This window comes from Nerophis ophidion, linkage group LG09 (genome assembly GCF_033978795.1).
Source record: "Nerophis ophidion isolate RoL-2023_Sa linkage group LG09, RoL_Noph_v1.0, whole genome shotgun sequence".
NCBI lineage: Eukaryota > Metazoa > Chordata > Actinopteri > Syngnathiformes > Syngnathidae > Nerophis > Nerophis ophidion.
In genome coordinates, this window is record NC_084619.1 from 53,998,359 (window position 1) to 54,014,114 (window position 15,756).

Here is a 15,756-nt window from a genome sequence, read left to right on the forward strand (position 1 = left end):
ACATAGTCTTCCCAACGTGTATAGCAATCAGTGGAAAATGGATGGATGGATGGATGGATCTCAAACCCTTTATTATTATTATTATTTTTTTTTTGTAGATAAAAATGATTCATGTATTTAATATTCTCATGTCCTGGTGATCATGTTTAATTTGGCTACGTTCTGTTTGGTTTTTGGATTTTGTCAGTTCCTGTTTTTTCTCTCCCTGCTTGTTTCCATGACAACCCATTAGTTTTCACCTGTCCTCGTGTCACACATCTGGTTCATGTTGGCTCATGCACCTGTTGTCAATCACCACATCACAACTTAAGCCTGCATTTGCCAGGCAGTCAGCCTGGTGACATCACCCACTATACACCCTTGTTATTCACGCTGATGATCCATGCTGCTCTTTTTCACGCTCTTTTGTCGTTCCAAGTAAGTTTTCTTTATTCATGCCATAGTTTGCAAGTTTTGTTTTATGTCCATAGTTCTGCCTTTGTGCGAGTTTTTGTACATACCCTTTGTTTTTGTAGTACTTTTGAGTGTTATAGTTAAAAGATGTCATTACCTTCACGCCATGTCCGATCCAGTCGCTTCGCACCTCGGGAAAACAATCCACACCATAGTCCGAGTCTTGAAAAATATTTGTTTACTTATTTATTCACTGTCCTTTTACAGAGAACAAGAAAATGGGATAAGATTGCTATGGTATGAAAAGGGGTCGGATTAAATAAACTCAGCTTCTTCCTACTCCTTTTCGGACGTGCTGTATTAAAACAACTTGAAATGTGTGATACGTTCGAAATATGCTGAACTGAACTGAACGGAACAGAGCAATTGAGAGAACACACAAGCATGACACAAAACAATCCAAAAGTAGTCGAACAAAAATGAATAATATCAACAACAATATCAATATTAATAAGATTTCCAACATGGCAGTGATTCGAAGTCCCTCATTGACATTATCATCACAGCCATTTCTAAAAAATAAAAAAAACATTTTAAAGAAATTAACAATAGTGTGACAGTGGCTTACACTTAAATCTCATCTCATAAGTTTGACAACAGCACACTGTGTCCAATATTTTCCACAAATATTAAATAAGTCACATTTTAGGTTAATTTTAATAGTTAAAATATTACATTCCTTAATACAAAAAAAAAAAAAAAAAAAAAAAAATATATGTACCCTTAATCTACAAAACCCCAAAACCAGTGAAGTTGGCACTGTCAGGCTTTCCCCTGACAGTTTGTCTATGTTTTAGTTTTTTCCTCTGCGTTTGTCTGTTTCCTCTGTGTTTAGTATTTCCTGTCTAGTGCTCTTATTTTGTCAGCTTCCTGTCTCGTTCCCTGAATGCTGTGTTCCTCCTCAGCTGCGGCTGATTGGCACCTGGCCACACCCGTTGCCAATCAGCCCACTCCTATTTGTACCTGCTTTGTCTTGTGTCAGTTGCTGGATCATTGTATTGTCTTGTCGATGTCACGTCTAGTCGCTCTTGTGATGTGTTATCGCTCCTGTCGTGTCGTACCTTGTCTTTGCGGCGTAGCGGTAAGCTATATTCAGTTGATGTTTGTAGCTTACTGTTTTTTGTTCCCTGCTTCCGTTTTATTTTTCGTTATACAAGTATGACTTATGTTTGCCTGTTCGCTACCTGCTAGCTTACACGCTAAGCTCCTGTTCGTTATTTTCTAGCTCCCAGGCTAGCTCCTTTTGTTTGATTATCTGCCTCGTGCGCGCTTTGTGTTTGTACCCTTTTGGTTTTGTTTTTGTCTTAGTATTTAATTAAATCATGTTTTCTCATTCCATGCCTGCCTCCATCTCCGCATCTTGGGGTTCGTCAACAAATAACTCTGACAGGCACATTGTGTAAATTGTAAATAAAAACAAATTATTTTCAACTTAAATTCAATTGAATAGACTGCAAAGACAATATATTTAATATTCCAACTGAGAAACTCATTTTTCTTAGTGCAAATAATCATTAACTTAGAATTTAATGGCAGCAACACATTGCAAAAAAGTTGGCGCAAGGGCATTTTTTACCACTGTGTTACATGGCCTTTCCTTTTAACAACACCAGTAAACATTTGGGAACTGAGGAGACCAATTTCTGAAGCTTTTTAAGTGGAATTCTTTCCTATTCTTGCTTGATGTTCAGCTTAAGTTGTTCAACAGTCCGTTGTGGTATTTTACGCTTCATTTTCAGGTCTGGACTACAGGCAGGCCAGTCTAGTACCTGCACTCTTTTACTATGAAGCCACGCTGTTGTAACACGTGGCTTAGCATTGTCTTGCTGACATAAGCAGGGGCCTCCATGATAACGTTGTTTGTTTGACAACATATGTTGCTCCAAAACCTGTATGTACCTTTCAGCATTAATGGTGCCTTCACAGATGTGTAAGTTACCCATACCTTGGGCACCAATACACCACCATACCATCACAGATGCTGGCTTTTCAACTTTGCGCCAATTACAATCTGGATGGTTCTTTTCCTCTTTGTTCCGGAGGACACAACGTCCACAGTTTCCAAAAACAATATAAATGTGGACTCATCAGCCCACAGAACACTTTTACACTTTGCATCAGTCCATATTAGATGGGCTTGGGCCCAGTGAAGCCAGCGGCATTTCTGGGTGTTGTTGATAAATGGCGTTGGCTTTTCATAGTAGAGTTTCAACTTGCACTAACAGATGTAGCGATCAACTGTAGTGATTGACAGTGGTTTTCTGAAGTGTTCCTGAGCCCATCTGATGATATCCTTTACACACTGATGTCGCTTTTTGGTGCAATACTGCCTGAGGGCCCGGAGGGCCATAATATCATTGCTTAAGTGCAGTGAATTCTGCAGATTCTCTGATCCTTTTAATGACATTACGGAACATATATGGTGAAATCTTTAAATTTGTTGCAACGTCGCGTTGAAAAATGTTCTTAAACTGTTCGACAATTTGCTCACACATTGGTTCACAAAGTGGTGACCCTCGCCCCATACTTGTTTGTGAATGACTGAGCATTTCATGGAAGCTGCTTTTATACCAGACCATGGCACCCACCTGTTCCCAATTAGCCTGTTCACCTGTGGTATGTTCCAAATAAGTGTTTGATGAGCATTCCTCAACTTTCTCAGTCTTTTTTGCCACTCGTGCCAGCTTTTTTGAAACATCATATTCCAAATTAGATAATATTTGCAAAAAATAACGTTTTCCAGTTCGAAGGTTAAATATCTTGTCTTTGCAGTCTATTCAACTGAATATAGGTTGAAAAGGATTTGCAAATCATTGTATTCTCTTTTTATTTATGATTTACACAACGCGCCAACTTCACTGGTTTTGGGGCTTGCATATTTTCCATCTCTCTCTTTTTGAACTATTGTGTGGATATTCATGTTAAATATGCAGTTAGAATGATGACATGCTAATATTAGCATGTAAACCTTTTTAGCCACTTTTACCGCCTTACACTTCAGCGTCATAACTTGGTACGTTGCATATACTAACTATTAGCATGCTAACATTGGTGTTGTAACATTTTTCGCCCCATTTGCTGCCGTACAACTCAGAGTCATGTAACTTCATATGTTACATATGCTAACTGTTAGAATGCTAGCGCATGCTAACTTTTCTAGCCAATTTTGCCGCTGTACACCTCAGAGTCTTATAACTCGGTACGTTACGTACACTAAGTGTTAGCATGCTGACTTTAGCATTGCAACTTTTTTCGCCCCATTTCCCGCCATACACAGAGTCATTTAACTTGGTATGTTTCATATGCTAACTGTTAGCATGCTAGCATGCTAATATTAGCTAGCTAACTTGTTTAGCCAATTTTGCCACCGTACACTTCAGGGTCATATAGCTTGGTAGGTTACATATGCTAACTGTTAGAATGCTACCATTCGCATTGTAACTTTTTTTTGCCTTATTTTCCGCCATACAACTCAGTCATGTGACTTCATATGTTACACATGCCAACTGTTAGAATGCTAGCGCATGCTAAGTTTTCTAGCCAATTTTGCCACTGTACACCTCAGAGTCAAATAACTCAGTACGTTACGTATGCTAAGTGTTAGCATGCTGACTTTAGCATTGCAACTTTTTTCGCCCTATTTCCCGCCGTACACATCAGAGTCTTATAACTTGGTATGTTACATATGCTAACTTGTTTAGCCAATTTTGCCACCGTACACCTCAGGGTCATATAACTTGGTAGGTTACATATGCTAACTGTTAGAATGCTACCATTCGCATTGTAACTTTGTACAACTCAGAGTCATGTAACTTCATGTTACATATGCTAACGGTTAAAATGCTAGCGCATGCTAACTTTTTTAGCTAATTTTGCCGCTGTACACGTCAGAGTCATATAACTCGGTACGTTACGTACGCTAAGTGTTAGCATGCTGACTTTAGCATTGTAACTTTTTTCCTGCCGTACACAGAGTCATATAACTTTGTATGTTACATATACTAACTGTTAGCATGTTAATATGCTAATATTAGCAAGCTAACTTTTTTCGCCTTATTTGCCGCGTACACCTCAGAGTCACGTAATTTCATATGTAACATATACTAACTGTTAAAATGCTATTGCATGCTAACTTTTCTGGCCAACTTGGTACGTTACGTATGCTAAGTGTTAGCATGCTAACATTAGCATTGTAACTCTTTTTGCCTTATATCCCGCCGTACTCATCAGAATCGTATAACTTGATATGTTATATATGCTAACTGTTATCATGCTAACATTTTTAACTGATTTTTGCCTCCGTGCACCTCAGAGTCATATAATTCGGTACTTGACACATGCTAACTGTTTCAGTTCGGCTTCAGCAGGCAAACGGCGACAGCGTTACCCGTGTTCACACACAATTTCCCCGAGAATTGTCACATCTCGAATTGCGTAAAGCAGTGTTTTTAAACCTTTTTTGAGGCAAGGCAGGTTTTTTTTCATTAAAAAAAATCCCGGAGGCACCCCAGCAGCAGAATACCTTAAAAAATGAAACTCCACCAGGTCCGTCGTGACCTATTTTGAGTTTGTTGGTGTTTTCCTGTGCAATGCTTTAGTTTTTGTCTTGCGCCGTTATTCTGGTGGCCCCTCCTGTTTTGTTGGTGTTTTCCTGTTGCAGTTTAGTATCTTCCTTTGAGCGCTATTCCCCGCACCCGCTTTGTGTTAGCAAGCACGGCTATTTAAGTTGTCGCTATCCTTCTTTGTGTGGACATTGTTGAATGTCATGTCCCGTACGGACGTACTTTGTGGACGCCGTAAGTCAGGGGTCGAGAACCTTTTTGGCTGAGAGAGCCATGAAAGCCAAATATTTTAAAATGTATTTCCGTGAGAGTGGAAAAGCGGCAAATGAGTGAAAACGACAGAAACGTTGCCATGGAGACAAGGGTTTTCTAAAGTGCCTGGCTGCAGTCGCACTGTGACACCTGTCCGTCAGTCCCCGATAACCTGGACCAATTCAAATCGTTATTTATTTTTTATTTGTTTTTATTTGCATTGTCTCACATTCCGTAATCCTCATTTTGTTCATTTATATTTTGATTTTATTTTGTGTTGACAAAAAAATATATATTTTTTTTAAGAAATCTTTTCTTGCGGCCCAGACTCAGACAGACTCCATCCAGTGGCCCCCCGGTAAATTGAGTTTGAGACCCCTGCTCTAGAGCCGTAGGTTACTAACCTCTGCCGCAAGTTTTTGCTGTCCTCCAGCATTCTGTTTCTGTTTACTTTGCAGCCAGTTCAGTTTTACTTTTGTTTTGCATAGCCATCCCTATGCTTAATTGTCTTTTCCTTTTCCTTTGGTTCATTTTTTGGTTTAAGCATTACATACCTTTTTACCTGTACACTGCCTCCCGCTGTGGTCTGCATATTAGGATCACAGCAAAACATCCTCGTCTCACATTCCGACTTTTACATATCTGTCACCTCCTGATATGGAGAATTAGATGGTTACCCTGCCGAGCTCCACACAGCAAAGACATGAAGTAATGGCACATTATTTGCAGATTCTAATGATAGATTTGGTGAAGTTGCATGATTTCCTACCGCACACCAGACAATATCTCCGTGGCACAGTGGTTGAAAAACACTGGCGTAAAGGGCTGCATGAGCTTTAAATCCTTCAGCTGCCGTTTGCTTGGAGAGGACTACTTTTAAAGGGAATACACGCCTGTGGCGTTTCAAGGAGTGTACTTTCATGAAGGCAACCCTGTGCTGGTTTTAACACAGTAAGATGTAAAAATAGAGCTGAGCGCTAAGCGTTGGGAAGGACGGATTAAACGGTGCATCTCGGCAAAAACAAAGCTCTTTCGGAACTTTTCCATTGTATCGTCGACACTTGCATACTTGATTCTTCACACTGCTGTGTGTGTGGCCTTTTGTTTACGTCCAAACGGTGCCAAAGCCTCAGACACAATACACAACACACACACACACACACACACACACACACATGGCAGATTATCAGTGGAAATAAGCACAATGCTATTCCTCTCGCTCTTGTCTATTTCAGGCTGTTGTGCTGCCGGGACAAAAAGGACGCCACACAAGCTCCAAGTGTTGCAGAATCCACCCACAGTGTCCCCGGCGGCTCTGCGCTGGCAATAAGCTCCGGCAATCAGACCATGCATCCATCCGTGCGTCCATCCGTGCATCCACCCATGATTGTCTCGAACAGGACTTTACCCAAGAAGGTAAGGCGATGAAACATGATGGGACTTAAGATAGATGCATCTTATTCATACCTATAATTTTGATGATTTAACAAAATATGTCCATAATTGGGCAGCACGGTGTTACGGGGGTTAGTGCAGCGTTTCTCAAAGTGTGGGGCGGGCCCCACTGGTGGGGAATAGAGACATGACAGGTGGGGCGCGGGGAACGGGAGGAAATTTAACTTTATTTTTTTTTAATTTTTATTATAAACTTAGATTTTTTTTTTTTACTATGCTTTCATTTTTTATACACACTGTAAATCACTTTGTAATTCCGTCTGTGAAATCCGCTATATAAATAAATGTAAATTACTTATTTTTCCTCTAGGCCTTAAATTTCTAGGTAGGAGCGAAAGTTTGACAGACATAGCAACAGTAACGAATGGGGGCGGGGCTAAGCGGAACAATCGTTCACGGGTAGCAGGCTAATGTGTGGATCACAATTACACAAAATGGATAAATTTGTGACTCGCACCTCAAAGGTCGTCGAGCCAGAGCCAGCGCCTGCAGAGAAACAAAAATCTGACAGGCTTAAACAACCAAAAAGCCAACCGAAAATAAAATATGATGAAGGGTATCTTGCTCTTGGATTCACGGCAGCGGTGGTGGGGGCAGAGGAGAGACCCCTGTGTGTTCTGTGTCTAAAACCGCAGGCAGCAGACAGCATGAGACCCAACAAATTAAAGAGACACCTCGAGACCACACACCCCAATCACGTCAATAAGCCACTTGATTTCTTTCAAAGAAAACTGGAAGAGTGGTTATTTTATTTATTATTGAATTGATGCAAGTTATACCACAGCTGCACAGTTATATATTATTGAACTTGATGTTATTTTATGTTATTGAGTTTGAATGTATACAACTTGAATTTTACCTGATGGTCAATAATTTTGAAAATGTTAAGCTTGGCATTAGCATTCTGTTGGGTCGATAGTGGCAGGTGGGGTTTGAAAACTCCCCCTTGTCCGAAGTGGGGGATGGCAAAAAAAGTTTGACAACCACTGGGTTAGTGCGTATGCCTCACAATATGAAGGTACTGGGTTCGATCCTGCGCTCGGGATCTTTGTGTGTGGAGTTTGCATGTTCTCCCTGTGATTTCCTTCCATTGCCAAAAACATGCATCTGGGTAGGCTGACCATATTCTGAAATCCCAAAAAGAGGACACATATATGTGTGCCACGGCAGGCAGCAAGCCAAGGCCGGGAGTAGGTGAAAATTTGCCAATGATACTCGAAATTGCTTTATAAATAATATATTTATTTAAATAAAGCATTTTTTCTCCTCTGTTGACTGCTTTGTTGGCACTAGGGATTTTTAAAATGGGGTCCCAGGGACCCCATCAAGTCATAAATATGGGGTCCAACAGTAAATTTTTGGGGTCCCACTTTTTTGTAAGCGTTTTGAAAACAAACGATAAACGTATTCATTATCCTGTTGTATCTCACATTCTATATCCATCCATCCATCCATCCATCCATCCATCTTCTTCCGCTTATCCAAGGTCGGGTCGTGGGGGCAACAGCCTAAGCAGGGAAACCCAGACTTGCCTCTCCCCAGCCACTTCGTCTAGCTCTTCCCGGGGGATCCTGAGGCGTTCCCAGGCCAGCCGGGAGACATAGTCTTCCCAACGTGTCCTGGGTCTTCCCCGTGGCCTCCTACCGGTTGGACGTGCCCTAAACACCTCCTTAGGGAGGCGTTCGGGTGGCATCCTAACCAGATGCCCGAACCACCTCATCTGGCTCCTCTCGATGTGGAGGAGCAGCGGCTTTACATTGAGTTCCTCCCAGATGGCAGAGCTTCTCACCCTATCTCTAACACTCGGCTGCGAACCGATCGAGTGAGAGCTCTATTGTCGAGGCGGCTGATCGGAGCTGTGGCCGCAAGGTAGTTGGTGCTTGTCGGGGCGGCAATCCTAAAACCCCTTGGTGTACACCAGCGGTGAGGGATGCCGTCAAGCTGAAGAAGGAGTCCTATCGGGTCCTTTTGACTCATAGGACTCCGGAGGCAGTGGACAGGTACCGACAGGCCAAGCGGTGTGCGGCTTCAGCGGTCGCAAAAAAATAATAAAAAAAGAAAACAAATGTGTGTACATGTAGAGGCACTTTCGGGCTTCAGGCGATAGCGATCTTGGGCCCCATTAGGCTACTGTTTATTTACCTGATTCAGTGCGGATTTGGACGTATTCTGAAAGGTTTAAAGGGCAAATATAAAAGCGATCGAGTAAAAAATATTTAAAAACGGGATGGAGTAGATTTTTAAACGCTTAAGAAAAATATATTATTGAACCATTCATCGTCTCCGAGACGTTAAAACCTCACTTCATTTGACACGTAGCATTTAAAGAAGAAAAGATTGTAAGCACATCATATCTCTACGAAGGAGGGTGTGACGCAGTTGGGAGAGTGGCCATGCCAGCAACCTGAGGTTTTCTGGTTCAATCCCCACCTTCTACCAACCTCGACACATCCGTTGTGTCCTTGAGCAAGTCACTACACCCTTGCTCCTGATGGGTCCTGCCTTGCATGGCAGCACCCGCCATCATTGTCTGAATGTATGGATGAATGTGGAAATAGTTTCAAAGAGCTTTGAGTACCTTGAAGGTAGAAAAGCGCTATACAAGTACAACCCTTTACATCTGAGGGGTCCACAAATTAAACAATAGGTGAAAGACAAAGTTAGATTTAATCGTAACTTATTTAAATGACATAACGAGTGCCGTGATAGTGACGCTAATGAGAAAAAAGACACGTTTCTTTGGAGTTGATTTCCTTTTTTTCCCACTGTTTTTATGGTGTGAAGGTAATATTTTGTCCCAATATTTAGCTGTAGATGTCCCCGCTGTTCATCAATATTTGCTAGTGATATCAACATTTTTGCATATGCTGTTGAGCCTCCGGGGGATATATTAATCTCGTTTATTAATACTATTAAGGTTATTTTCTCAACGCAAACAAATATCACCTCAGACGCTGTAATGTGGTCATCCATGTCGAAGAAAGCACTTAGCTTTCCTGCACAATCAATCAATGTTTATTTATATAACCCTAAATCATGAGTGTCTCAAAGGGTTGCACAAGCCACAACGACATCCTCGGTTCAGATCCCACATCAGGGCAAGGGAAAACTCAACCCAATGGCACAATGAGAAACCTTGGAGAGGACCGCAGGGCGACCGGTGCAATAGTCGTCGAGTGGATCTGGCACAATATTGTGAGAGTCCAGTCCATAGTGGCTCTAACATAATAGTGAGAATCCAGTTCATAGTGGATCTAACATAATAGTGTGAGAGTCCAGTCCATAGTGGATCTAACATAATAGTGATAGTCTAGTTCTTAGTGGATCTAACATAATTTTGTGAGAGTCCAGTCCATAGTGGAACTAACATAATAGTGTGAGAGTCCAGTCCGTAGTGAATCTAACATAATAGTGAGAGTCCAGTTCATAGTGGATCTAACATAATAGCGAGAGTCCAATTCATAGTAAATCTAACAATCTAACATAATATTGTGAGAGTCCAGTCCATAGTGGAACTAACATAATAGTGTGAGAGTCCAGTCCATAGTGGATCTAACATAATAGTGAGAGTACAGTTCATAGTGGATCTAACATAATAGTGATAGTCCAGTTCATAGGAGATCTAACATAACATTGCGAGAGTCCAGTCCATAGTGGATCTAGCGTAATAGTCAGGGTCCAGTCCATAGTGGATCCAACATATTAGTGAGAGTCCAGTCCATAGTGGATCTAACATAACAGTGAGAGTCAAGTTCATAGTGGATCTAACATAATAGTGAGAGTCCAGTTCATAGTAGATCTAACATAATAGTGAGAGTCCAGTCCATAGTGGATCTAACATAATAGTGTGAGAGTCCAGTCCATAGTGGATCTAACATAATAGTGAGGGTCCAGTCCATAGTGGATCTAACACAATAGTGAGTGTCCAGTCCGTAGTGGATCTAACATAATAGTGAGGGTCCAGTCCATAGTGGATCTAGCATAATAGTAAGAGTCCAGTCCATAGTGGATCCAACATAAAAGTGAGAGTCCAGTTCATAGTAGATCTAACATAATATTGTGAGAGTCCAGTCCATAGTGGATCTAACATAATAGTGTGAGAGTCCAGTTCATAGTGGATCTAACATAATAGTGAGAGTCCAGTTCATAGTAGAGCTCACATAATAGTGAGTGTCCAGTCCATAGTGGATCTAACATAATAGTGTGAGAGTCCAGTCCATAGTGGATCTAACATAATAGTGAGGGTCCAGTCCATAGTGGATCTAACATAACAGTGAGGGTCCAGTCCATAGTGGATCGAGCATAATAGTAAGAGTCCAGTCCATAGTCGATCCAACATAAAAGTGAATGTCCAGTCCATAGTGGATCTAACATAACAGTGAGGGTCCAGTCCATAGTGGATCTAGCATAATAGTAAGAGTCCAGTCCATAGTCGATCCAACATAAAAGTGAATGTCCAGTCCATAGTGGATCTAACATAATAGTGAGAGTCCAGTCCATAGTGGATCTAACACAATAGTGAGTGTCCAGTCCGTAGTGGATCTAGCATAATAGTGAGGGTCCAGTCCATAGTGGATCTAGCATAATAGTAAGAGTCCAGTCCATAGTGGATCCAACATAAAAGTGAGAGTCCAGTTCATGGTAGATCTAACATAATATTGTGAGAGTCCAGTCCATAGTGGATCTAACATAATAGTGTGAGAGTCCAGTTCATAGTGGATCTAACATAATAGTGAGAGTCCAGTTCATAGTAGGGCTCACATAATAGTGAGTGTCCAGTCCATAGTGGATCTAACAAGTGTGAGAGTCCAGTCCATAGTGGATCTAACATAATAGTGAGAGGGCCAGTAGGACTCCATCCCGAGCGGAGACAGGTCAGCAGTGCAGAGACGTCCCCAACCGATGCACAGGTGAGCGGTCCACCCCGTGTCCCGACTTTGGACAGCAACAACAACTAAAATTTTAGTTTCTGGTATGAAAATTGACAACAAATATACGGTGGATTGACCAACAATCACAATATTTATTACAAGGACTTAGTTAGTTGATTTGCACAACCAAGTCTTTGTAGTTATATTTAGGCATAGAAACCACAAAAGAACAAAAAGTAATGCGATGTCTTACCCTTTCTTTACGTTTAGGTCTGCTATCAAACACTACTAATATACAGTTGGGCTCATAAGTCTACCTACCCTGGGAGAATTTATGATTTCTTGGCGTTTCTTCAGAGCATATACATGATAACACAAGAACCTTTCTTCCACTCATTCTTAATGGTTGTGTGAAGCTATTTATTGGCAAACAACTGTGTTTACTCTTTTTTAAATGTAAATGACAAAAGAAAGTGCCCAAATGACCCTGATCAAAAGTGTACATACCTCAGTGACTTTGATCTGATAACATGCACAAAAGTTGACACAAATAGGTTTTAATGACTAATCAAGGTTCCAATCCTCACCTGTGACCTGTTTGTAATTAATGTGTGTATAAAAAAGGTCAATGAGTTTCTGGGCTTCTGATAGACCATTCCATCTTTCATCCAGTGCTGCACAGATGTTTCTGGATTCTGAGTCATGGGGAAGGCAAAATAATTGTCAAAGTATCTGCGAGAAAAAGTAATTGAAGTGCATAAAACAGGAAAAGGGTATAAAAAGATATCCAAGGAATTGAAAATGCCAATCAGCAGTATTCAAACACTGATTAAGAAGTGGAAAATTAGGGATTCGGGTAGACCAGCAAAGATTTCAGTCTCAACTGCCAGGAAAATTGTTTGAGATGCAAAGAAAAATCCACAAATAACTTCAAAAATGTTGGTGAGGCTGTTTCAAGATGCACAATAAAGAGGCAATTGAAGAAAGATGGGCTGCATGGTCGAGTGGCCAAAAAGTTATATTTTTCACACCAAACTACTTTGTTCCAAAGTTTTGAGGCTTGTCTCTGTGCTGTTTAGCGTAATGTAAGCGGGATGTGTTGAGACAGTTGCGCAGAAATAGCTTTCTTCTGGCAACTCGACCATGCAGCCCATTTTTCTTCAAGTGCCTCCTTATTGTGCATCTTGAAACAGCCACACCAACATTGTATTCCCCAAGATGACTAAAGTGATATGTTTAAGAGACATCTCTTGTCGACTTTATTACCTTCATGGAAGACTTACTTCGGGACTGTACACAAGCTATTTCCTATCTCTCTATTTTAACGATTGGAACACCCAAGAACAGAACAGCAAAACGGCCTCTTCTGCTCAAACTCTACATTCACTCTCACTTGTTTTGATGCCACTATCGAACTGCATCACCATCAAGCGAATTAAGCCGCGAAGAAGAAAAAAAACGATATCACGTCATGTGTGTCACGACGGGGTTTTCGCAGTTTACTGGTTTCGTTCTCCCAACATGCAGACGGACGACTCCGGACAAAAGCGTGGGGTAGAAACATGTTTTAATTATCAAAGCTCAAAGAGGTACAAAAAACGGAAAACAAGGCAAAGGCACAACCCGCTGATCGTACTTGGAGCTAAAGCTAACACTTAGCATAGACTATGGGCAAGGAATATTCATGAAACTGTGGCATGAAACAGACGAGACTTACGTAGCAAGGCATGAAGCAGACAACTAGAGACAAGGCAAAACTCACGTAACAGGTGCATGTAGCAAACACGTAGCATAAACTCCAAACAAGACATGAACCAATGACGCCGGACTGAGCGTGGCAAGCAAGGTGAATAAATAGCTCTCTGATTAGTGGTTGACAGCAGCTGAGCGTGGGACCACTAACCAGAGGCAGGTGACCCCAATTAATACCCATGGTGGCCAAAATAAACCCAAGAGTGCACAAACAGGAACTAAGGGAGTCCAAAATTAACAGAACTTAACAAAACATAATCCGGGCCACGGATCATGACAATATGCAACGCAGCTATTGGGTAGAGTTTTACCCTGGAACAGTTCAATTCACTTAAAGTTAAAGTTAAAGTTAAAGTACCAATGATTGTCACACATTCACTAGGTGTGGTGAAATTTGTCCTCTGCATTTGACCCATCCCCTTGATCACCCCCTGGGAAGTGAGGGGAGCAATGGGCAGCAGCAGTGCCGCGCACGGGAATTATTTTTGGTGATTTAACCCCTAATTCCAATCCTTCATGCTTAGTGCCAAGCAGGGAGGCAATGGGTCCCATTTTCTTTATAGTCTTTGGTATGACTCAGCACGGGGTTTGAACTCCCAATCTACAGATCTCAGGGTGGACACTAACCACTAGGCCACTGAGTAGGTTGGAAGTTGGTTAGTAGAAAGTTAGAAGAAACTTTCAACTTTGGTTGAAAGTTTCTACTAACTGTACTGGGCTGCTCAAAGAAAATGTGTTTCTTTAGTTAAATCGTTTGAATTTATAACAAACTTGTTCTTTCATATGTTGACCAGAGGGGGGAGCACTTTTAAAACCGACAGTCAATTTTCTGATGGATTTCACCACCAGGGGTCCAAATGAGACATTCTCTATTAGATGCAAAGGGTTTCCCTTATTGGGACCATGATTTGTCCTAACGTGTTCACCGGTCCTCATACGGAAGGTGCTTTTCCTTGTTGATGTCTCAAGAAGGATAGAAATGCAAGAAAACACACACACACACACACACACACACACTCGTGTTTCTCTAGTTAAATTGTTTGAATTCATAACACACTTGTTATTTCATATGTTGACCAGAGGGGGGCGCACTTTTAAAGCCGACACAGTCAATTTTTTGGGGGAACACCCTATTTCTGATAGATTTCACCACCAGGGGTCGAAATGAGACTTTCTCTATTAGATGCAAAGGGTTTTCCTTATTGGGACCATGATTTATGTCCTAATGTGTTCACCGGTCCTCAAATAGAAGGTACTTTTCCTTGTTGATGTCTCAAGAAGGATAGAAATGCAAGAAAAAACGCACGCACGCACACGCACACGCACACGCACACGCACACGCACACACACACACACACACACACACACACACACACACACACGTGTTTCTTTAAGTTAAATCGTTTGAATTTATAACACACTTGTTATTTCATATGTTCACCATAGGGGGAGCACTTTTAAAACCGACACAGTCAAATTTTTTTGGGGGGTCCACCCTAATTCTGATAGATTTCACCACCAGGGGTCCAAATGAGACATTCTCTATTAGATGCAAAGGGTTTTCCTTATTGGCACCATGATTTATCTCCTAATGTGTTCACAGGTCCTCAAATGGAAGGTACTTTTCCTTGTTGATGTCTCAAGAAGGATAGAAATGCAAGAAAAAAACACACACGCACGCACGCACGCACACACACACACACACACACACACACACACACACACACACACACACTCGTGTTTCTCTAGTTAAATCGTTTGAATTTACCACACACTTGTTATTCCATATGTTGACCAGAGGGGGGAGCACTTTTTAAACCGACAGTCAATTTTTTTGGGACCACCCTAATTCTGATAGATTTCACCACCAGGGGTCCAAATGAGACATTCTCTATCAGATGCAAAGGTTTTCCTTAGCCCCCCGCAACCCCAAAGGGAATAAGCGGTAGGAAAGGGATGGATGGATGGGTGTTTCCTTATTGGGACCATGATTTATGTCCTATAGTGTTCACCGGTCCTCATATGGAAGGTGCTTTTCCTTATTGATGTCTCAAGAAGGATAGACATGCAAGAATACACACACGCACACACACACACACACACACACACACGTGTTTCTTTAGTTGAATCGTTTGAATTCATACCAACACAAAATGCATGCATTTGTGCATTATGCAGTGCCTTGCTCGGAGGCATCTCGTCACTTCCATGGCCTTCTGCTCTTTTTTTGGGCCTTTCAGCATCACCCTCCGGTCCTTACTTTCTGCGTGTTATATTTCATGAAATGAGGGATGCATTGTTTGCATGTTTCAAATACAGTCGCCGCACATTCCGACATGGCAACGTATCGTCAGTCCAGTCTGTTGGTGTCCCCTCGGAGTCAGCAGGCCACCAGGCAGTCACCCCCCCAC

At 41.6% G+C, this 15,756-nt stretch overlaps 1 long non-coding RNA gene across 1 annotated transcript; it reads left to right on the top strand.

Moving 5' to 3' along the window:
- Positions 1-1,448: 1,448 nt before the first annotated feature.
- Positions 1,449-15,001, top strand: LOC133558837 (uncharacterized). Its single transcript, XR_009808026.1, has 3 exons — positions 1,449-1,534; positions 6,503-6,683; positions 14,949-15,001. It is a non-coding gene; the product is annotated as an uncharacterized LOC133558837 (long non-coding RNA).
- The last annotated feature ends 755 nt before the right edge of the window (positions 15,002-15,756 follow it).